The sequence below is a fragment of the Neovison vison genome, chromosome 2 (genome assembly GCF_020171115.1).
Source record: "Neovison vison isolate M4711 chromosome 2, ASM_NN_V1, whole genome shotgun sequence".
Lineage (NCBI taxonomy): Eukaryota > Metazoa > Chordata > Mammalia > Carnivora > Mustelidae > Neogale > Neogale vison.
The window spans coordinates 163,386,330-163,408,442 of NC_058092.1; the positions used below are offsets into that span (position 1 = coordinate 163,386,330).

A 22,113-nucleotide genomic window follows, 5' to 3' on the forward strand; every position below is an offset into this window, starting at 1 on the left:
TGTCCAAACTGTTAGTTTCAGTTTGTTCAATGCTGATATACAATTTACATTTACCTTGTCCATAAAAATAATGGGAAAGTTAGATGAAATTGGGAAATGCTACATGTATGAGTTTAATGAAGAAAGTAAAATGAAGCAAGTCTGGTGAAATATTTTCATTAAATTGTATTTGTTTTGTTTTCAGATTACTGGCAAATGATTCATTTCATGATCTTCTCTAGAATATTGCCAGTAATCCATATGACACTTCATCACCATATAGATAAGGGAATCTACCTTAAAATAAAAACTGGAATATTTCTATATGCCCATTCTTCAAGACCCCTGTATGTTGCTTATGGATTTACCAAATATTATCAAAGGTACTCCCATTCCCACTGGCATATAGCAATTCTATGTGATGCAAAATATATTTTAAATTTGAATATATCTTACTAGCTATGCAATGAGTGATTTACCTAGTCCTTTAAATTTCTGTCCTCCTTTATTAAATGGGGGTAAAATACTTTTTTGAATGTTTGCTTTGAAGATTAGGGAAATATATAAAGACAACTATTACATTTCCATCTGAGAGATATCCAAACAAATGGCTACTATATTAGCATGTAATTCACCTGAACTTGGATATTTGGATTTAAGTAGCCACGTGGTTTCTCACCAGATTTTTCCTATTGTGACCTTTATTTTCTCTAAGCAATGTCTAGTGTCTTTTCTTCTAAAGATTGTTCTACCTAGAAGAGAATATGTAGACTCAGAATGGAAATTGTATACTTCTATTTCTCTCTTAACATGACTTATTTTCTCAAAGAAGAGCTCTTTTCCTGTTTATTTTCTTGCTCCAAATAGATTAATGAAATCATTTTGCCTCTTTCCTTTTTATTAAAAGTTTCATTTCATACTATGCTCTTACTCTTTTTTTTTTTCTTTTCTCCCCCATCCCCCCTCAAGAGTTACCATTATTGTCTGTCCTTCCTTATGGGGTTCTCCTGTAAATGTTCCTTACTGATCTTTAAAAAACCTTCAGAGTGCTGTGCAGCAGCCTTGTTGGTGTCTCTGCAACTCTGGCATCTTTCCACCTTTTCCTTATTTAGTTTGCTGAAAGAGTATAGTAAGACATTACTTTTCCCTGCCTACCTCTTTCGTCTCCGTTTTTCTTCCCCTCTTTCTCTTTGTAGCTTCTCATTCCTCTTGAGTTAAATATAAAATTTAAAAGCCCGACTAGGAAGATTGTATCTTTTATCTTATGATTCAAAAAAAAAAAAAAAACACACACGCACACACACACACAAACACGAGCGCGTCTTTTTAAATGCATGTTTTTCTTTCACTCCTGAGGTGTCAACTTCTGAAGGAGGAAAAGCCAGGTCGTCCTCTCTCTATTAACATTGTTCTGCATGAAGAGACTCTCAAGAAAAAAAGAAAGAAAGAAAGAAATTAAGAAAAGGAGAAAAAAAAAAAGGCATCAGGCTGCTCACTAAGGAAAGGTTCTCAACAGTGTCATTTATTGTAACTGAGCCGGGGTTCTTGCAGCCATAAGTTGTGTCCAAGAATCTACTTTCTTTCAATCCTTCTAAGGAGTCCAAGCAAAGCAGTTTGGACAGCAAAACTAACTGACCAACAGAAATCTGTCCTTGAAGTGCCAGGGCCACGCAAGCTGGGGGCACGTGGGGCCTCAGCGAGGCATCCAGGAGGCCTCGGGGCTCTCCCGAAGCCGGGTTCCTTCGACACCCCCCACCCCCACCCCAGGCGCAGAATGCCGGCGGAGCCCGCACGCGGGAGCAGAGCAGGGCGCCAGCAAGGCAACTGGGCATGCTCAGAAGCCGGGCAGGTTTGGGTCTCCAGCAGGCAGCTTGTGCATTACACCCGTGCTCGCAGTCCTGGGAGGAGGAGGAGGAGCGCGGGAGGAAGGAGAGGAGGAGCGGCGAGCAGTAGCCACGATCGCCACCACCAGGCAGAGGAAGAGTTCGTGAGGAGGGAAAGACCCTCCTCCCACTTGGAGCGCCTGGTGTCTGCTTTCGGAAAAAGAGAATACAGGATAAAGGAGGAGAAGGAGAGAAGAAGGGGGAAGAAAGTGAGGAGGGAGAGAGACGGGGCGGGGGGGGGAAAGACGAGAACAGTGAAGGCCGGTGCGTGCAGGGAGCCTGAGGCGCGGGGGCGGCCGTGTCGAGCCAAGAGCGCTGCCGCTTGGGCAGGTGCCGGGCCGCTGCCTGGAGGCGGCATGTGACGCGGCCACAGCTGCCCGCGAGCGGAGCGCTCTCGGACCCGGGAGCGCACACCGCGGGGCAAGTCGGTGCCATCCGGATCCCCACGCTCCTTGTGAGTTCGCCGGCGGCAACCTCGCTTCTGCAAAGACGCGCGATGAACCGAAGGGCGGCTCCGGGCATGGGCGTGTGGTCCTAGGACACTCTCTCCGTGAGCTCCGAGCAGCAGGCGACTAAGGGACGGCGGACCGGGCGCCTCCCGCGTGTCGGGGAGGCGCGGGCGACCGCCGTGGGACAGTCACCTGGAGCGCAGCGGCCAGGTAAAAACGGCGCTAGCCACCCGGGCGCTGGGCAAAGCGGGTGGTGGCGGCGGCTGACCTGGTTTCCTGCCTCATTGCGCTGCGAAGGGAGGAAAAAGTTTTCGGCCCGGGTAGGAAATGTCTTTGCTTCGGGGAATGCACAGAGGGTACTGGAGAGGGTCGGGAGAGCTGGTCTGTCGATTTTGGGGGGTGGTGGTGGGAACTTGAACGCAGAGCGCGATCGTGTGCAGACTTGGAGCCTGGGACCGAGGGTGGGGAATGCGGGGTCACAGCAAGGGTCGGGAAAAGGACGGCAGTAACAGGAGCGGCGGCCGGGAGAGAGCGGGGGACGCCCCACCCGGCTCTCCTCAGCTTGGATTCTGTCTCCGGAATGCCGGACCTGAGGCACGGAGTGTCCGGACCAGAGGAACTACTCGGCTTGGTGTGTGCTTGTATGCGCGCGCGTGTGCAATGTGCGTGTGTGGCTTCCCCCGTACGATTTCCTACCGCTTTTAAGAAGGCTAAGGCAGGCACCCGCCAACCTCGAAACGGGGTGGCTTGTTCGGATTGCGTTTCAGGGGGCGAAGAGGCAAATTTGACACGTAGTGTAACACCTGGGCCAAGGTGGATAGCCTGGGTGCGCATCTTCTCTGATCCGGAGAGAGTCTACACTCGCGGAGCGGGGATCGTTGGACCGCACCGGATCTCCTCTCTGGATCCCTCTTCCAGAACAGACTCCTGACAGCTGGGTTGATTTCTGCGTGTTTTTAAATGATGTGAAGGGCGGGGGCAGTTGAGTAGCAAAATTCATTTGTCTTCTTCGCGCTGTGCGTGTTGGAATTGTGATCCTGTTGGGTGTGCGTGTGTGCAACTCTCCTCGCACGCAGGTTGGAAGTGGTAGAGGAAGCAGGGGTTTGGGAATTGCATCCGCATGGACAGATTACAACGAATGTTAATACAAACATTCGTTGGTCTGCAAGTGTTGTTTGAACCTGCCTGATGGCTGTAAGGATATGCTTTCTTCCGGCTTTGTTGAGATGTAAAAAGGATGGCTCTTCTTAGGAGGTAAATGGATTTTATCCGAGCGTTTATGTTGTTAAGGACTCTGGTTATGTCACTGTATGCCTTGCACAGACCTTTCATTTCTCTCTTGACCTCTGAGTTACAACAGAACAGCCTAATCCCCCATTTTAGGTCTTTCCGAGTTACTACGTGAAAAATAATCTTTTTTTTTTTTTTAAGTGTATTTGTTGATGATGTAGTCCCAAGTAATTTCATATTGTGAGATCATTAAATTGCATGAAACATTCATCACTATTTCCTGTGTTTAAAACAATGCTCCTGTATTTATTTGAAAGAGACCCTGCCTAAGAATATATACTTAAGAAAGGAGAGAGCTGAACCTAGAACAAATATGTGCATATAGACAAGACTGTGGTAGTCATGTATTAATTTAAAAAAATTGAGGTCTTTCTGTTCCAAATGTGGTGGGATAGATATGGCGTTGGTTGCACCCTCTTGTTATGGAAGCTGGTATTGCGAAGAACACATTGAACATGCCTGCCTCTCCAATGTGCATTCAACATGACACAGAATTGTGGTTTCAATCATACACTCCTATCACTGAATAGCCTATCTTGAGATTTTGTTCACAAGGTTTGTCTTAATTAGCTTAATGTATAATTAGCTATTGTTGAGTTAGAAAGCATGTTATTTTTAAATGGGTTTCCATATGGAAATATAACTTTATCTTAAATGACTAACTTAAAATTAATTACGTTGCAGGTCTGATTTAGACTGTTTCTATAAACTGGGGAGGTGCTAGAAGATTGAGTTTAATATGAAAATAGTCGTATTAAAATGCCATTTATTTAAATCACAGCAAATATTTATTAAAATGGATGTATTTTTAAAAGAAAAAGAGATTAAAAGGTTTTGAAAAAGTCTTTGACAATGGATATCTTTTGCATGGAAAATTATTGTAAGACAAAAGTTTAATTTGGGAAAAGGGGAAATGTGTGTGGAATTGGTCAACATATAGAAAAAGACAGTGTTGTAAGAGTAGTTCTGCATTAAACCTACATTTAAACTTTTTTTTAGGAAACTTTAGAGAATTATAAGAATGCACATTGTTTTTCTTTTTGGGGAAAAAAAGGGGAAAATATCACTTCAAAAGTACTAGTTATTTCTGAAGATGACTTAGGAATACTGGAGTTCTTGAGGATGCACGCATTTTCTTTTCCTTATAAAGACAAATGATTTACTTTCTCACTGAAAGAAAATGTGTTGTTTAAGCTATGGTGTGTACAAGTATGAACTTTCTTTTAGCAGCATTTTAGCTTTTAATTACAGGCTACCTGTTGAAAATGAGCCTGGAAAAAAAAAACCATAAAATTCACAAAATTGGCATTTCTCAAATCCACACCAGTAAATTTAATAGAAAGAAAATTAAATGAGGTAACAAAAAGCAAAATTCCCTTATGTAATTGCAAATTATAAAGTAATAATTTTGTTCATATTTTTACCTAAGATTTCTTCCATTACTTCCTGAGCCAACATTCTGTTCTTGCCTAATAAAGTTGTTAACATCGAAAGAATTACTTGCCTACTCCTTAATGGCCTGGGCATCGTTAGTTCAACTATTAAGAAACTGGGTCTTCTTTGCAATGAAGGGAAGTTTATATTGAGAACAGCTGTGATGTAGTGGGACTTCAGATATGAGATGAATGAATTGTGAGTCTTATGAACATGGAGCCTCTGATGGGCATCAGAAAGTTGCACCTGTCCTTCACTTGTGGAACTTAATTTTATGTCATAATATATTGTGACCCGTAGCATAAGCCTTACCTTGTGGTTCTGAAGTATTCAGTGAGTAACCAGAAATGTTTTATTTTATACAACACATTTGTGAATTTAAAATATGGTTTTCTTGCAGGAGACTCTTAAAAAGACATACATGACTCCAATTAAAAAAAAAAATGTCAGTCAAATGCCTCTACCATGTTATTTTAGAAAGTTAACTGGCTAATAAATTGTGCCTTATGCTTAATCCTGGAATGTGATGTGTGTGATGGCCATGAAATATGCCATAGGTCTTTTTACCTATCCACCTCATTTAGTGCAGTGGAATCCCTATCCTAGTTATCAGACTTAATAGAACTTTGGGATAGAATTGCAGCCTCAGTGGAAAGTTTTGATTTTAGGGGAGAAAGCTGAAGGGATCATCTAATAAATTTGAAAAGAGATGAAGCCTGTCAGGTTGGAAGTTAATTTCTCGCGTCTGATGGACTTTATCTTTTCCATTAAGGAAGTGGTCCTTGTTCAGATTGATCAAAAGTAGTCTCTCTGAATCCTAAATCAGTACTCTTGGCCCTTCTCCCTCCACCAGCACTCCACAGAAAGTCTGTATAGGAGCCAGAGGCACTCCCATTCAATTGTAACCCCACATGTGCATCTGGAGGGCTCCCTTAGACTTCTCCAGTCCCTAAAAAGTGCATATCCCGGACAGCCTAAATCTGCACTAGCATTGCCTTCAAACAAGGAAATAAAGACAGTTTTGTTGCCATGAAACATTTGAAAATATTGACTCACAATGGGCCCTATAGGAAAGTGATGTTTCCTCCCCCAGCATTTCTTCCCTGTGCATATTGCAGAGTGCTTTTGAGGGTCCAAAGCCCATGATGCATGTGAACGTGACTTTTGAACAATCTCAAAAGCGCTATTAAATATGGCGCATGATTTAGACCCTTAATATGATTTGACGTGGAGCACAGAGAACCAGAGTGGAGGTGTCCCTCTGGCTCGGTAGTTGGCTGCCTTGTGTTCCTTTTTGTCCACACGTTTTGGCAGCTGGTAGACTCCCCAGCCTCTGGCAGGCCCTCCCTTGCAGTCTGGCAGGTCTGCTGTCCCACCTGTTGAAACTTCCTTCTCATCCTTTCCTGAAGGCCAAGTACTCTGGCTGGCATGTCCCTTCTTAGACTTTTCTCTGCCGAGGCCGCAGCTCCCCACATTGACACAAACGTGGGATCCACTGGTGGTGACGGCAAGCCAATTTGAGCTCCTGCCATCTTCTTCTCACCGACTGCACGAGCTTGTCCTGAAGCCAGCTAGAATATGAACACTTTGAGGAAAAACAATGATGGGGAAAAGTGGGAAAATAAAATTGACAAGCAGTAGCGGGCAGATGCATGGGCCTCTGGCCTGCACTCTGGCCTGCCTCAGCCCTGTGCTGCGAGAGACTGGGAAGCTGGGCTTCCAGAGTCTTCCACCAGTGAACTCCATGGAAGGGAGCGTGAGGTCGGTGCTCCTGCCCTAACCCTAGTGAGCTCTAGTGTTTGCCATGCCCGTTTGGCCTCAGTTTCTCTTAACTCTTGTCCTATTTGCCATCTCCTAGGCTAGACTTTTTTTGTGTTTGCATATTTAGTACTAAAGTTTTGCCTGGAAGGACTTTAGCAATGACCTTGCCTGTGAGCCTCACCCTCACCAAGAACTTCTCTCCAGGAGCACGACTGCATACTTTCTCTTCTCAGTCTCTGATGCAACCCCAACATGGACAAACCCCCCCGGGCCTAAGGTATAGCCACCCTCTTGACAGTGTATAATTTCTGCCTGGAGACCTGTGCTGCCAAGTTCCACTTGACAAATAAAATCTCCTTGTGTGTGTCATTGTTGGCAGGATCAAATCTCAGTTCTCCACACTCCTCCTGGCCACTGTAATTTGAGTTGCTGACTATCCACTACAGAATTAATTCTTCATTAGGTCATTTGTTCTAGCCTAGCCCTAGCTTATTTCCTGTCCCCAGTGTTCCCTTGAAATCTGGCACACCAGCTGAGCCATGACATATTCTACCTTCAGTCACCTCTACTGCAGGAAGTAGTGCTAGTATAGACATCCTGGGTCAGGCAGGATATCCTCCAACGACTGCTGTTCAGATAAAATTCAGGTAAGATTAAGCCAAAGTAAAATGTTACCAGCCTGTTTCAGAGAGGATGGGGCTACCTGATGTCTACTGCAGAACATGCATTTATGGTTGTGAGGTGTTCTTCTGCTAAAGCCTTCTAATTTATGACATGTAGCTATGGCCCCAAAATTAGATTCCCAGAATATCCTGCCAGTGACCTTTAGGAGAAGGGATCCATTGACAGCCTTTGTCCTTTTTTTTTTTTTTTTTTTTTTTTTTTTTTAAACTTATCACTTTGGAGGAGGTTTCTCACTGGAATTGCCTATGGGACACAGCCTGGAGAGAAACCCAGTTACTACTCAACTAAGAACAACTTCTTACCCACAACCATTGGGAGTTTCAACTAGCCAGTTGTAGTGGACAGATTCCAAGAACCCACACAAATTTCGAATATTACTGGGTTCTGTGCGTCTATATAGCCATCTATCTGTATCTATGTCTATTCATTGATAGGTGTTAATGAACACAGCGATTTTGGGGTGATTTTTTTTTTTTTTTACTTCAGAATAGTCTGAAAGCACAATTTCTCTCATGTGGCGATCCTTCAAATTGTCTGCATTGAAAAGAAGTTCTCATCTATAGAATGGATGAGGAGATTCTCCTGCCTTGTTTGCCTGTGAGTCGTCACGTGGTAATAACACATGCCAAGTACATCACCTTGTGGGAAAACTAGAATTGCCATGATAGTCCTTCATAGGGAGTCCTCCTTTCTTCCTTCCTTACCCCCAAAATCCCCAGCCAACCTTTTCCGACTTCCCTTGAGAACAACTATCCTTTCGCTTTTCTTGGGATAAATCATTTTATTTTATTTTTTTTTAAAGATTTTATTTATTTATTTGACAGAGAGAAATCACAAGTAGGCAGAGAGGCAGGCAGAGAGAGAGGAGGAAGCAGGCTCCCTGCTGAGCAGAGAGCCCGATGCGGGACTCGATCCAGGACCCTGAGATCATGACCTGAGCCGAAGGCAGCGGCTTAACCCACTGAGCCACCCAGGAGCCCCGGGATAAATCATTTTAAAACCTTTAATTCGTTTAATTGTGAGAAACTGAACATTTAAGTAACTACAAGCCATGTGTTTTTCCTCCGAATTCTGGTTGTACCGTCTTTATGAGTAACTGTGACAATAAAGGATAACCCAGGTAGTATTTATGAAATTAACTTCATGAGAGTATAAGTAAATTTTAATGTACTTACCTAAGTAGAATATGTCTGTCTGGCCATGTGGCCACCTGTCGACCTAACAGTTATTTATCTATTGACTCTCTGTGTGTTTCCATCTCTCCTTTCCACTTATACATGTGAGTGTACATTTCTGTGATAGCTCTCCCCGATGTTGTTCACTGTTTCCTAATGTGTCAGGTGCCACGGACATCCTTTTTTGGATTCACACGAGAGTGAACCAAGACGGTGCCTACCAGGAGCTTACGATCTGCGTGAGTTGAGAGCAGCTCCAGAAATCTAAGACTTGGAAGGTGTTGTCAAGAGCTGTTTTGAGGTCCTATGGCCAAAAACAGAAGAAATATATTCTCTCATAATTCTGGAGATCAGAAGTCTGAAATCAAGGTGGGGGCAGGTGCGCAATGCCTCCAAAGACTCTTGGAGAAAATCCTTCCTTGTCACCTGTAGCTTCCCATGGCTGTCTGCATTCCTTCACTTGTGCCTGCCTCTAGTCTCTGCCTCTGTGGTCACATGGCCTCCTCTTTTTCTGTCCGTGTGTCTCTTTCTCTGTGTGCCCAATTTATAAGGATACATGTGATTGTCTGTAGGACCCACCCAGAAAATCCATGATAAGCTCCTCCTTCCAAAAGCCTTAACTATCACATCTTTTACCATATAAGGTAATATTTACCGGTTTGGGGAATTAGGATATGGACATGTAGTTTGAGAAGCCATCAGTTAGCCAGCTGCAGATGTCGTTGATGAACAACATTCTACTTTGTGATCCCCTATAGCATCGTGTGGTCTGGAGGCTTTGAGAAATTAACCTTCACAAGGCGGCCTATTCCCTTTTCAGAGAGCAGGGAGGAGCAGATCCTCTTTATTTTGAGCCAAAAATCTAATTCCTACTGTGCTTGTTTGCCCTCCTAATCATTCTGAGAATTATGAAGAAAATACTTCTGATCTTTCTTCCAGAAGAAAATCCTTAAAGTTCAACAGCTTAAAGATAATGAAACCTGGTCTTTTATGCCCCTTTGAAATTTTCACCTTTATTCTTAATCTATTCATTTGCACGCAGTGCCTAAGATCCAACCCACCCCTCCCACTCCCTCCCTGCCCCCAACGCCCACCTCCCCCACCACCTCCATATGTCTGCTCACACACACGCACACACACACAGTTTCACTACCCTCAGACCCTAACCATTGGATCTCTGGCTTTCATCCTCACCAGGTTCACAAAAACCATTCTGCCATGTCACCTGTGACCTCTGAGTCACAAAACGAGTGGTCCTTCCTCAGCTGTCCCCTTTAGTCTCTAACCTTACCCCTCCCTTTATTTTTCAAAGCAGCATGCTTCCTGGCTCTCTTCCCCGTGGCTCCTCTGCCTCCTCCCAGCTTCCCCCCACCACATCTCCTGAGCAGCTCAAGGCTAAGAATTTCTCCTCGGTTGACCCCCACACCTTTCTCACCCCCTCCTCCTTTTGTAACTGTGTTTATTTTTATGGCTTCCAAGGGTCCTCCCTGTGGATCACACTCATTTCATGATCTCCAGGCCTGGCTTGGCTCCTGGAAGGAGCATTTCTATGAGCTGGCTGGACCACAGAGCCTTCGTCTGTTTCCTCCTCATCCTGCTCTCCTGGGGTTTCCTATTTCTATGAATAGCATGACGGACCATCCTACAGCTCAACATTTCTGAGTAATCTTGATTTATTCTCTTCCATTGCCTCCCACATTTAGGCAGATGCCAAATTGTAATAATTCAACCAAGTAATAGCTCAAACCTCTTGGCTTCTTTTCTTTTCCTATTACCAGCACCTTGATTTATTGCTTTTCCAGCTTTAGTGTGCATTCAGATCACATAGAGATCTTGGTAAAAGGCAGACATTGAATCAAGAGGTCTGGACTGGATCCTGAGAATCTACATTTCTAACAAGCGCAGGTGATGGAGAAGTTGACCCGAGACCTGCCTTCTGTACACCTTTCTCACACGGTCTCTGAGCTTTCCAGATGATTTCACTGACTGTGCCCTCTTCTACTAATCCATTTGCTGCAGATCACTGTTATTGAATACAGAATCTGATCATTTTTTCCCTCCTATCCTCAAAAAACTTCTTTGACATCCCCTTCTATTATTACTGAATGACAATTAAATCTATTACATCCGCATTCGGCTGGCATTTGACTTGTTCTGTAGCTTGGATTTACATTTTAAATTCAATTTCAAGTCTCAAGGTCGTCTTTCACTTTACCCTTAGCACTTGGTGTTCTGTATATGCTCTGCCATTTTCATGACTTTCATGTGTTCTTATGCTGCATAGAATGCCCTTTCTTCCACATCCTCATGGGCCCAGATTTTAGCAATTTGTCAAGGAATGCTTGAACTGACATTTCTTACTATGAATTCATCTTTTAGTACTTTATGGGATTTTCAGTTTCATCACTGGCCACATTTACTCATTTGTGTGTGTAAATTATTTCAAACACTGGAGTGCAAAGACCTTGAAAATGCCATGTCTCATTTGTCCTTGTTTGCCCTAAAGGACCCTATATAGAGTCTTCCTGTAAATGCTCACTATGCTCAATTACATATAAAATATGTAAATATAGTAGATAGGCTGTTTTCTCATTATGAAGGTAAAATAGAGATTGTACTAAAAATCAAACATTACAACAATATATATGATGTTAAAAGTAAAAGTGTGTCATGACCCAGTGCCCCCATAAGAAAACTACAGTTAACAATTTGATGCATGATTTCTGATACTCTTTTAAAGTAAGCTGTACACCCAATGTGGGGCTTGCACTCATGACCCCGAGATCAAGAGTCACAAGCTCTCCTGACTGAGCCGGCCAGGCACACCAGCCCTCTCATATTTTTCTATATACACCCTCACATCTACTTTATACAAAACTGAGATAATAATCGATTTGTGACCTAACTTTAACTGTAAATCGACCTCCTTATTATTTTCTTTTAAATCTGCAGCAAAGTCCATTAAGTCTACTGATTTCATTGCATAAAAATCAATCCACTTCAGATGGCCCAGCAGTATAGAAATACATATGCTTTGAAATTCTGATCAGCATGTTTTTATTCAGCACTTTCTCTGCCCCCAAGATTAGACACCTCGGATTTGTATGAGTAAGGCATAGTACTCCCCAGTACGCACAAACTATTCTTATACCTTCAGGCTCATGTTGGCTGGTGGACTGGTGGAAATATAATGGTCACTCGTATTTGATGCTAGATTACAGTCATCATGTTTGATGACATGTACTTTCACGTAGCTGAATTTTATGTTGAAATTTAAACTTTCACATAATTTAGATCTGTAAAGAGTGGATGATTCACTTTGAATTCTCAATGTGGACAATATTTATTTATCTAACACACATGTATATACACATATATTAGTTTTTGTTTCATGAGTGAATCTAAACTTAGAGGAAAAAGAACCAGAAAACCTTTAACAAAGATCTAACAAAATCATTTTGTATATTTAACAAAACTGCAACTTAGGGAGAAGTACCAAGGAAAAACTAAAGGTTATATGTACTATGTCTTAGAATGTCAATAAGTGAATGCACACTAAAAAGCATTTGTTCAGAAGAAAATTCTGTAGAAGTCAAAATCAAAATTTGTCTAGAAACAGAATTTTGGAGAGAAAACTCTCTCTTTCTCTTTTTTTTTTTTTTAAGATGTTATTCATTTATTTGACAGAGATCACAAGCAGGCAGAGATGCAGGCAGAGAGAGAGGGGGAAGCAGGCTCCCCATTGAGCAGAGAGTCTGATGCGAGGTTTGATTCCAGGACCCTGAGATCATGACCTGAGCCAAAGGCAGAGGTTTAACCTACTGAGCCATCAAGGTACCCCTGGAGAGACAACTCTTTTAATAAAGATGACTGTTTGCCACTGCTACCATATTTCTCAATTTTTGAAAAATCAGTTTTGTGGTAGAATTCCAGAAGCTCATTTGCCTCAGTAGTGGGAGAGGTAGAGTCTGTTGGGGGAGCCTCCAGTTGTCCATGAAGGTGGTTATGTCTCGTGAAGAAAAAACCTGGAAGGACCCATGGCAGGCAAGAAGTGGCCAACTCTTGGAGATGAATGAGACTGCTGTGGTCTGAGTTAGTGAAGTTGTATGAAATTCATTTCTACATTTTATGTCTTATATTGAGGAAACCGAGGTCCCAAGACATTAAGTGATTCACCCAAACTTAGTAAGCCTGGGTCTTCGGACTCCACGTCTGGGTTTCTGTGTTCATCCATGCGGAACCCCTCCCCAGGAGTCATCTTGCCTGCTCTCTGTCTGCCTTCTCCAGTTGGAGATCTCAACTGTACTTGGGGCTAGGGTGACGGCAGACCCAATTCTCTTCCCTGGAGTGTGGGACATTGTTTCTGGCACTCTGTTGGACATTTCCACAGAGAATATCACTTGGGCCCCTCTAATGTTCTGTTTGGACATTGAAACCCTTCACCTGTCCTCAAAATATGCTATGCCTCCTGTTTTCCTGTATTAATTGATTGCATCACAACCACCCTGGGATCTCAGGCTCGAACCTTCTGAATTTGTATTTCCTCCATGCCCTCACTGTTCTGGCCCAGTCTCTTCATCCTGATGGATTTTCCCGAGCTGTCCCATTCATTCCTTCCCTCCTCTTGCCGCGGCCTCTTCCGTGAGGCAGGCGTTTCCGGCCTCCCCCTCGCACAGTCCCCCGTGGCCTTGAACCTGTCTTCCCGCGTTGTCTGCTTTTCCCTTTCCCTGTTCTGTAAGGAGGTAACCGTCATTTCCAGTTTCACTAGACCCAAATGTCAGTTCCGTCTTGCATGTCTCCCTCTGCTGTGGCACTGCGGCCCCGTCAGCCAGCTGGAGGATCCTTGCATGGGCCTGGCTCTGGCCGCCTCCAGGGGTCCATCCAGACGCCCATGCTTCTTGAGTGGCAGCCCTGCTCTGACTGTGAGTGGGCTGTGGGCCCACCTTCCCAGAGAAAATTCACCTTTTCAATCCTCACACCCCTCGACTGTACTGTTCCCGTGTCTGCTCTAACATTTTGCTGGACTTGTTTGCACTGGAACCAAATTATGTCAACAGCAGGTTTTTCCTTTAGGTTTTCAGTGTCTCATCAGGAACCACCATTACTTCTTTTTCTAGACCTAGGACATCATGGTGTAAAATCTGAATGAGAAGCTCATGAAATCTGCCCCTGTATGGGCAGAGAGTTTGATGTTCTGTTTTTTTTCACTGATAGATCCCATGGGCCAAAAATAGGACTTGGCACATAATAGACTTTCATTATGTATTTGTTGTTGAGTGAATTCTCTCTTACTACTCCTTTTGGAGAGGAAAATTAAATACGAGGTGTGGCAGGTTTCAGTGTATCTTGATAAATGACAAAATGCTTTCTATATTAATAAACAGTAAAGCAGTTCGCGTTGAGTATCCTACAGAACATAATTATCCCAGGTCAGGCTCAGAGTTTCACTTGCCTGGAGGGTTGTCTGTGTAGATATAATGGTTACACTGGTGACCCTAACATTTTAAGAGGCACGGTCCTATCAGGTAACAATCTCCACTTATGGCTCCTCTCACCAACTAATTATACTTTTGAAGTAGTCATTACTGGTTGATCATCCTGAGGGATTCTTGTAACTGCCAGAAAGGTTTAGAAATGGTGATGTTTCAGGACACCTGGGTGGCTCAGTTGGTTGAGCATCTGCCTTCAGTTCAGGTCATAATCTTGGGGTTCTGGGATCCAACACCTGCTTGTCCCCCAGCCCCTCCCCCCACCAGGTCACACAGCTCAGTGCTCCCCCCTTCCCTCAAATAAATAAATAGGATCTTTTAAAAAAAAAAAAGGAATTAGTACCCAATAAAAGATGATTGGTAGAGAAAAAAAAATTTTTTTAAGTAGTGATGTGTCTAAAGCCATGTAAAGCCCGAGATCGGGTGCACCAGAATCGTCTGGGGTGGTTGTTAAAAATGCAGCCCTGGGGATTAAAACAAGACCAGCTGAATCAGAATAGGGTCAGGTTGTGTCACTCTGCATTTTAAATAAATACCTCGAATGTTATTTCTGCTTCCTAAATTTTAAGACCCACTAGTTGAAGATTAACAGTGAGAGAGAGAGAGGGATACATTTACTGTTGTTGTTTGTTTTGTTTTGTTTTGTTTTTTTCCTGAGTAGATTCTGAGTAGCTGGGTTGGCAAAGGGTACATTATCTTAGGCTGTTCACTCTGGTAAGATGAGTCATATTCAATTTAGGGTGTTTCTCAGGCTTTGAGGAAGGGTGGAGTGCTCTTTTCCACTGGAATTTAAACACAATCGAGCAAGGACTGAGATCTCAGGTGTAGAAATAAGATGAAACTCTTTTCATCAAATATACTCCATTGTATCTAAATATATGTTGTGTTTTTTTAAAAATATGGATATGTGTTCACAGGTGGTATTAAAATAGAAATTCTTGGGGTGTCTGGGTGGCTCAGTGGGTTAAGTCTCTGACTTTGGCTCAGGTCATGATCCCAGGGTCCTGGGATCGAGCCCCGCATCGGACTCTCTGCTCAGCAGGGAGCCTGCTTCCTCCTCTCTCTCTCTTTGCCTGCCTCTCTGTCTACTTGTGATCTCTATCTGTCAAATAAATAAATAAAATCTTTAAGAAAAAAAAAATTGAAGTTCTTATCTCAAATATAGGCAGTCCTTAGCAATTTTTTTCTTTGTTTCTTGATTATATTGTATTATTGGAGCTATGATAAGCAGACCATATTTTGTGCATGTTTGTATTGCTATATTTAAGGACTACCTTTCTGAGCAAGTATACCACATATATTATTGATATGAAGAACACAATGTCAAGAAAGTGAGACAAAGTAGTCTAGAACTGCTGCATGTGTGCCTAATAATTCAGTTATGGATATTCACAAAAATAGGCATAGAATCGTTCTGTTCATTGATTAGAAGGCATTCTATATAGATCTAGAAATAAGTAAGCTTTAAAAAGCATGTATAATACAATTGATAGCATTTTGCAATTTCAAAGTATTAATTTTTAAGAGAATTAAATAAAATTATCAACCGTGCTGTTCTTTAGAATTGTAGAAATTTTTATTGGTAGGCAGCCCACAGTCTGGTCTGTCTCCAGTTCCTCCGCTGGTCATTAACTAGTTCATTAAATTTATTAAGTGCCTTAATTGTTTCAGGCACTGTTCTAGGTGCTAGAGATAAAGGGATGAGTAAACAGGGCAAGATACTGCCTTCATGGAACTTCTGTCTTTGTGAAAATCCATAGGATCTCTAGTCCCAAGGGGTTTTTGTTTTTTGTTTTTTTGGTAAGATTTTATTTATTTGACAAAGATCACAAGTAGGCACAGAGGTGGGCAGAGAGTCGGGGGGGGCGGGGAGCAAGCTCCCCACTGAGCAGAGAGCCCGATGCAGGGCTCAATCCCAGGACCCTGAGATCATGACCTGAGCCGAAGGCAGAGGCTTAACCCACTGAGCCACCCAGATGCACCATCCCAAGGGGTTCTAATGAGGCCTCCCTTAAATAAGTGTCAAGAACAGAGAGATAAAGGTATTAGAACAGCATGTCCAGTTAGATGTATGACTTTCCTATGCTTTGCTTTCCCCCTACCTTTTAAACTTAGGGCTAAGATTGAATTGTTCTCCAAAAAATATTGAGTGTTTTCTAGAAAAATTAGTCTGCTGATACTGATTTTGGCCACTAGATGGCAGACATTTGCATTTGTGTGTCCAGTGAACGGGTCAAACCTTGAAAAATTAAAATGAGGTTCAAAATGAGCCACTGGCCATGAGAAAAGGTTGTTAGTTCCACATGAGTGAGAGGTAGGGGTTGCTGTTATATTCCATAGATTTCATGCTTTAAATATGACCATTCTTTTCTCCCTGGCATTTAGTTTATCTTTTGTTTTTTGTTTTGGCATTTAGTTTTTTGTTGTTGTTGTTGTTGTTTTTAAGATATTTATTTGACAGAGAGAGATCACAAGTAGGCAGAGAGGCTGCAGAGAGAGAGGGAGAAGTGAGAAGCAGGCTCTCTGCTGAGCAGAGAGTCCAATGTGGGGCTCGATCCTAGGACCCTGAGATCATGACCTGAGCCGAAGGCAGAGGCTTTAACACACTGAGCCACCCAGGTGCCCTGGCATTTAGTTTTTAATGTGACTCCCTGCTCTGTTTCCTTTTAAACATAGGACAACCTGTTTTTGGAACCCTTTTTGAAAGTCACATATATTGCTGACGTTATGATATAAGATATTGCCTTACAGTATCTTTTATTTAAAATACCTTATAATATCTACATTATAAGATATGAGATATGATAAGAGCTAGAATAGAAATTCTCTGCCATACTTTGACCAGTGTTCTCTTTATATAAATTTAAAAAAGAAGATAAAATAGACTTCGCGAGTTGAGATCTAGATGAACACACGTGGTGGATCTAGGGAAAGTGCTAGTATTCCAGATGTGTGAGAAACAAAGTTTTTTGTTTTGTTTTGTTTTGTTTTGTTTTTGTTTTTGTTTTTGTGGTGACAGAAAAAACAAAGATGCTAGAAACCCAACCTGTACTTCGTTTCATCTACTATTGGTTGCAGGAATCCAAAGAAAATGAAACATGAACAGAAGTTATATTGGGCAACTCTTATGTGTAAACCAAGTTTAACATTACCATTACAGAGTGGAAAGCTGGCTCAGATCCTGCTAATGAAGATCCCACCTATCTATCCTCTTTTCAGCACAGAAGTAACCAGGCAGAGCCTGAAATTCAGCATGTCTTTTAGAAGACTGAGGGTGGCATCCTGTGTGTTTTCCAAGTCCAAACCAGACCAACCTATAAAGAAGGAGTACTCACCGACTCTTCAAAATTGAGAAATCTCACACCAACTGTAGATGCTGTCTTTGACTTTCTAAGCAGCTTGGACATGTTTGTTTTAGGGCAGCTAGGTTCAGAAGGGCCTATATAAATTGTTGCAAGTCTTGCCCCTAGATAGTGTTTATAATGTACAAAAATGTTAATTTGTAAAATAGAGTTATTGGAGCCAAGTTGTTCTTGGGATTCAAAGGGTAGAGAAGCCAGATCTTTTTGGAGGGATTCCAGGAACTTCTTAGTTGCAGGCATTTCACTGGAGAGATACTTTAAAGGACCAGTAAGATTTAAAGAGCTGGAGATGCAAAGCAAGCTGGGCAGGCAAAACTTACCTGACATGGGGAGACTCTGCTGTTTTTTGTCTATACAGGAACATTCTACCTTGGAGTCTTTGCATGAACTCTTCTGTCTGGAACACTCCCTAGAAATCAGTACAGCTTGCTTCTTCACTTACTTTAGGTCTTCCTCCCGGGTCACCTGACCAAGCATGCCGTGACACCCTCATCTGAAATGTCATGCACTCTCTTCCATTATTCACCCTCTCAATCTGCCGTCTTTCTCTTCATAGCATTTATCACCACCTGACATCTTGTGTATTACCTTTTCACTTATTGTCAGCTTATAATCACTGCAGCATGAGCTCTCTGAAACCAAGAAGTCAATCCTTTTTTTAAAGATTTTATTTATTTATTTGAGAGACAGAGTGAGTGAGAAAGGGAGCATGAGTCGGGGAAGGGGCAGAGGGAGAGGGAGAAGCAGACTCCCTGCTGAGCGGGGTGCTCGACGTGGGGTTTGATCCCAGGATTCCAGGATCATGACCTGGGCTGAAGGCAGATGCTTAACTGACTGAGGCACCCAGGTGGCCCAGATCTTTTTTTTTTTTTTTTAATCTTTAAATCTCTGGTTCCTAGAACACTGCCTGGCCCACAGTAGGCTCACAACAAACACTAACTGAATAAATGAATTCAGTGCCGCTTTTGTGTTTCTTGTTACAGAAGCAAAACCCGACAAACCCACCACATGTTGTTCTTTGGACCATGACCTTCTCTTTTGTACACTCATATTAAAATCATCACTGGTAGCATCACTTACAGTGAACTACAGGATTTCAGACTGGAAAAAACAATGAAACAAACTAGCACATTCACTCACATTTACTTTGAGTCTGCCTAGCCTCTTTTCCAGTAATGCTATTTTCCTCTATTTTCCTATTACAACTCCGTGAGGGAAGTAACTTGCTACCTTCTAATTTTTAAAAATCCTATTTTCATAAATGCTCATTTACTTAATGATAAATGAGTATATGCATTTAAAAGGAAGTCAGGAAGTTTCTTAGGTTATAAAATGGAAGGGGATGATGAAATTGGAGTTTTCTGAATTTGTACATTACACTAAGAATCGAGAGTGAGTACTATTATGTGTCCATGATACAAAATGTGACCGATGATCAAGTGTATGTTGGCCTGGATGCTCTTGAAATGTCACAAGATCCTTAATTTTCTACATTACTTGGATAATATGATTTCCAACGGTTTGGTTATTTGGAAGCTCTTGAAAATATATTAAGTATTATACTTTATTAGATTTCTCACAACAAAATGTAGGTCTCAAAACATTGCTAAACATACTTGAAGAGAATGTATTCTGTTTTTTTTCATTCCTCAGTTAGTTTTTAGCAGTCACTCGTGCCACGGCGCTGATCCAGGCTCGGGAAAGAGTGTCAGAGAAAGAAGACAGGGTCTCGCCCTCGTGGAGCTTGAGGCTTAAGTGGATCAACTAATTTTTCTTCTATTGAGAAGTAGCTTTAACAAATATTATAGTAAGTAATCTGGTTTGAAGGGTGCTGATCCATGGGCATAGTCAGGAGAAGACCAACGTTCCTAATACTGTACATTTTGCTCTGATGATGTTTGGATAGAAGGCATTTGCTAGAGACGCTGTTTCTCTGGAAACTGCAGATCCAAATGCACGGAGCTGTCTCAGCGGTGCCAAGAACTCGGTGGGGCCCGAATTTTTCCCATTTCTCAGGTCTTGAAACCAGGCATGTAGAAGAAAGACTTTGTCTAGCTTCTGAATCCAAGTGGGAAACAGTGTTTGTACAAGTGTGGCTTCGAAGCAGGTGTTTGGAAAGTTAGGAAGATATTTTACTGGGATCACATAGAAGTCATTGTCCAGTAGATTTTTAAGTTGTCACGAGCTTGACGTACTGATCTCTAAAAGGCAATGAGATGCATGGGATTGGTATTAAGAAGTTCACGGAGAACAAAAGAATATCTTTTGTTGAAATAGGCTCATTGGTCTAAGTCCTAGAGCAGTTCTGATTTGAGGTTATTTACGGCTCTCACGTTTAATTTTATTTATTTATTTGTTTATTCATTTATTTATTTTTGGAGATTTTATTTATCCATGAGAGACGGGTGGGGGGGGGCAGAGGGAGAAGCAGGCTCCCCACTGATCAGGAAGCCTGATATGGGACCTGATCCTAGGACCCTGGGATCATGACCTAGGCTGAAGGCAGCCGATTAACCATCTGAGCCACCCAGGCACCCGCTCTAATACTTTAAAGACTGTTTTGGTGTGTGTTATTAGGTGGCTGATATTAACCTTGCCTATGTTTTTTTAACCACAAAATTCTCTTGTGCTCCCAGAATTGTAAGGTCCTTCTCAATTTTCACCAATTTCCATTCCGAAGTTCTCCAGCCATTCTTTTCCTGTTAAGTTTCTTTGAATTCAGGGTTTCTCGTCTGGATTTTCCTCATTATCACCCCCCTAAGGAGCCGTTTCAGTGTTTGTTTTTTGGTTTTTGCTTGTTTGTTTGTTTTGGTCCTAATATCCTATCTAATCCATGAAAATGTAATAGCATATACTTGCTGTTAATCTGTTTTTAAAATGTGGCCATTTGGCGAGTTGGAAATCAATGCAATCTCCACGACTTTTATTTGCCCTGTAAGAACCCACTTTTACCCCCTAGGGGGTAATCTCATCCACACAAGGTGTGTACCTTCATCATTTACCAGGACAGTCTCTAGTAGGTGGAATTAATTCTGTGTCCCCTCACACTTCACTGTGCCTTAAGTCCCCTTTGCCGTTGCCCAGAAGTTCGGTACCGTTGATGTGATTCCTTCGTGTAAGCCGTCAGCATCCCTCCTCCATGATCTCTTGGTTGGAATCTTCTGATTCTCCAGGACTGGTTCTACTCTAGACTAGACTCATCTGCTCTCTGTCAAGAAGGATTTCCAGTAAAACGTCTCCCACACTCTTGCCCCTTAATGCTGGGTTTCTAAGCAGTCAAGAAGTCCAATATGTTTTTCTGAGGCAAAATAAGAAAATCCAAGTACAATTTCTTTTATCTTCCAGCTTCTTACTGTCTTGTTTGTCAGCCCCATGGCTGTGGCTGTACCTAAACTGGCTTTGTTCTGACTGGCTAATCTGCCTGTTCTCAACACCAAAGTACAGTAGAGATAATGGACAGCCTAGATAGAGCCGCTGTTTTTTTTTGTTTTTTTTTTTTAATACGATTTACACAGTTGTTGCATTCCTGTGTCATCAAAGACTTTTGAAGTTTTTGTAATATCTCAGTCCTTTAGAAAATCACATGGCTCCCAAGACTGTGATTAAATCAGAGCAGTCGTCAGCACCCTGTGCCTCCCAGCTTCCCACACTTGAGAGGCAAGCATTTTCCATTTTTTACGCCAGTTTTTTTTTCCCCCTGTTATTTACTTCCAATTTATTTCTAAACACCATGCTTAGACTTCTGTGTCTTGCTTTTTGGCTTTTAGAATTTACTTCCCACTATAGGATATCTCCTTCCTTATACTCCCAAGACAATCACATTAAAATTTTGGTCGTATTAGTACTCGATATTGACGTGTTTTGACTGTAAATTTTACTCACGGCTGAACCATTTAGTAAATGACAATATTTTCATTTTTTGTATTTTTTTTGTTTTCTCAGAATTAATACTTGTCTCATGTTCTCCTTTCTCCCTTTCCTTTCCTTTCCTTTCCTTCCTTTCTCCCTTTCCCTCCCCTCCCCTCCCCTCCCCTCCCCTCCCCTTTCTTCCTTCCTGTCCTCTTCCATCTTCTCAGGAGTCTTCCAGAACCAGGTGTTCTCTAGACCTACCATTTACCCTTCCCTCACTATCCTCTTCCCCTGCACTGTCCCTTGTCCTCGGAATGCCACAATTTTATCATCTGTAGCATGAGAAGGATAATTACTGTACCGTTTCTTCTGGTTATCAAGAAGATTGAATGACTGTATGTGTAAGCACTTAGTGGACTTTTCACGTCATATACCCCCCAAAAGACAATAACTGCTCTTTTTGCTGTTATATATACTGTTTTATTGTTACTTTTCTATTATCATCTTACCGGTCTCATCGCCTAGTTTCTATGAGATGATATGATTAGAGTAGGAGATGACAGGGGAATAGGTTAAGGGCCTTGCGGAGTGCTTGTATAATCATAATTATTACAGTGATTAAGGGTCTGCCACCCTGTAGACGTCTTCCAAGGGTAAATCAGACCAGATTCTCTCTGGAGGAGAGAGAGATGCTTCTTTTCAGTCTGGCTGAGGGTTGCTGGTTGGCCATTCCTGGTCTTACCTCCCTGTTCTCTGGC

At 42.3% G+C, this 22,113-nt stretch overlaps 1 protein-coding gene across 1 annotated transcript in view; it reads left to right on the top strand.

The window, feature by feature from the left end:
- Positions 1–2,478: 2,478 nt before the first annotated feature.
- The window catches only part of CHRM3 (cholinergic receptor muscarinic 3), a 491,309-nt gene continuing 471,674 nt past the window's right edge, over positions 2,479–22,113 (top strand). The window contains exon 1 of the mRNA XM_044239424.1: positions 2,479–2,521. The gene's annotated coding sequence lies outside the window, so the exon portion shown is untranslated. The remainder of the gene's footprint in view (positions 2,522–22,113) is intronic.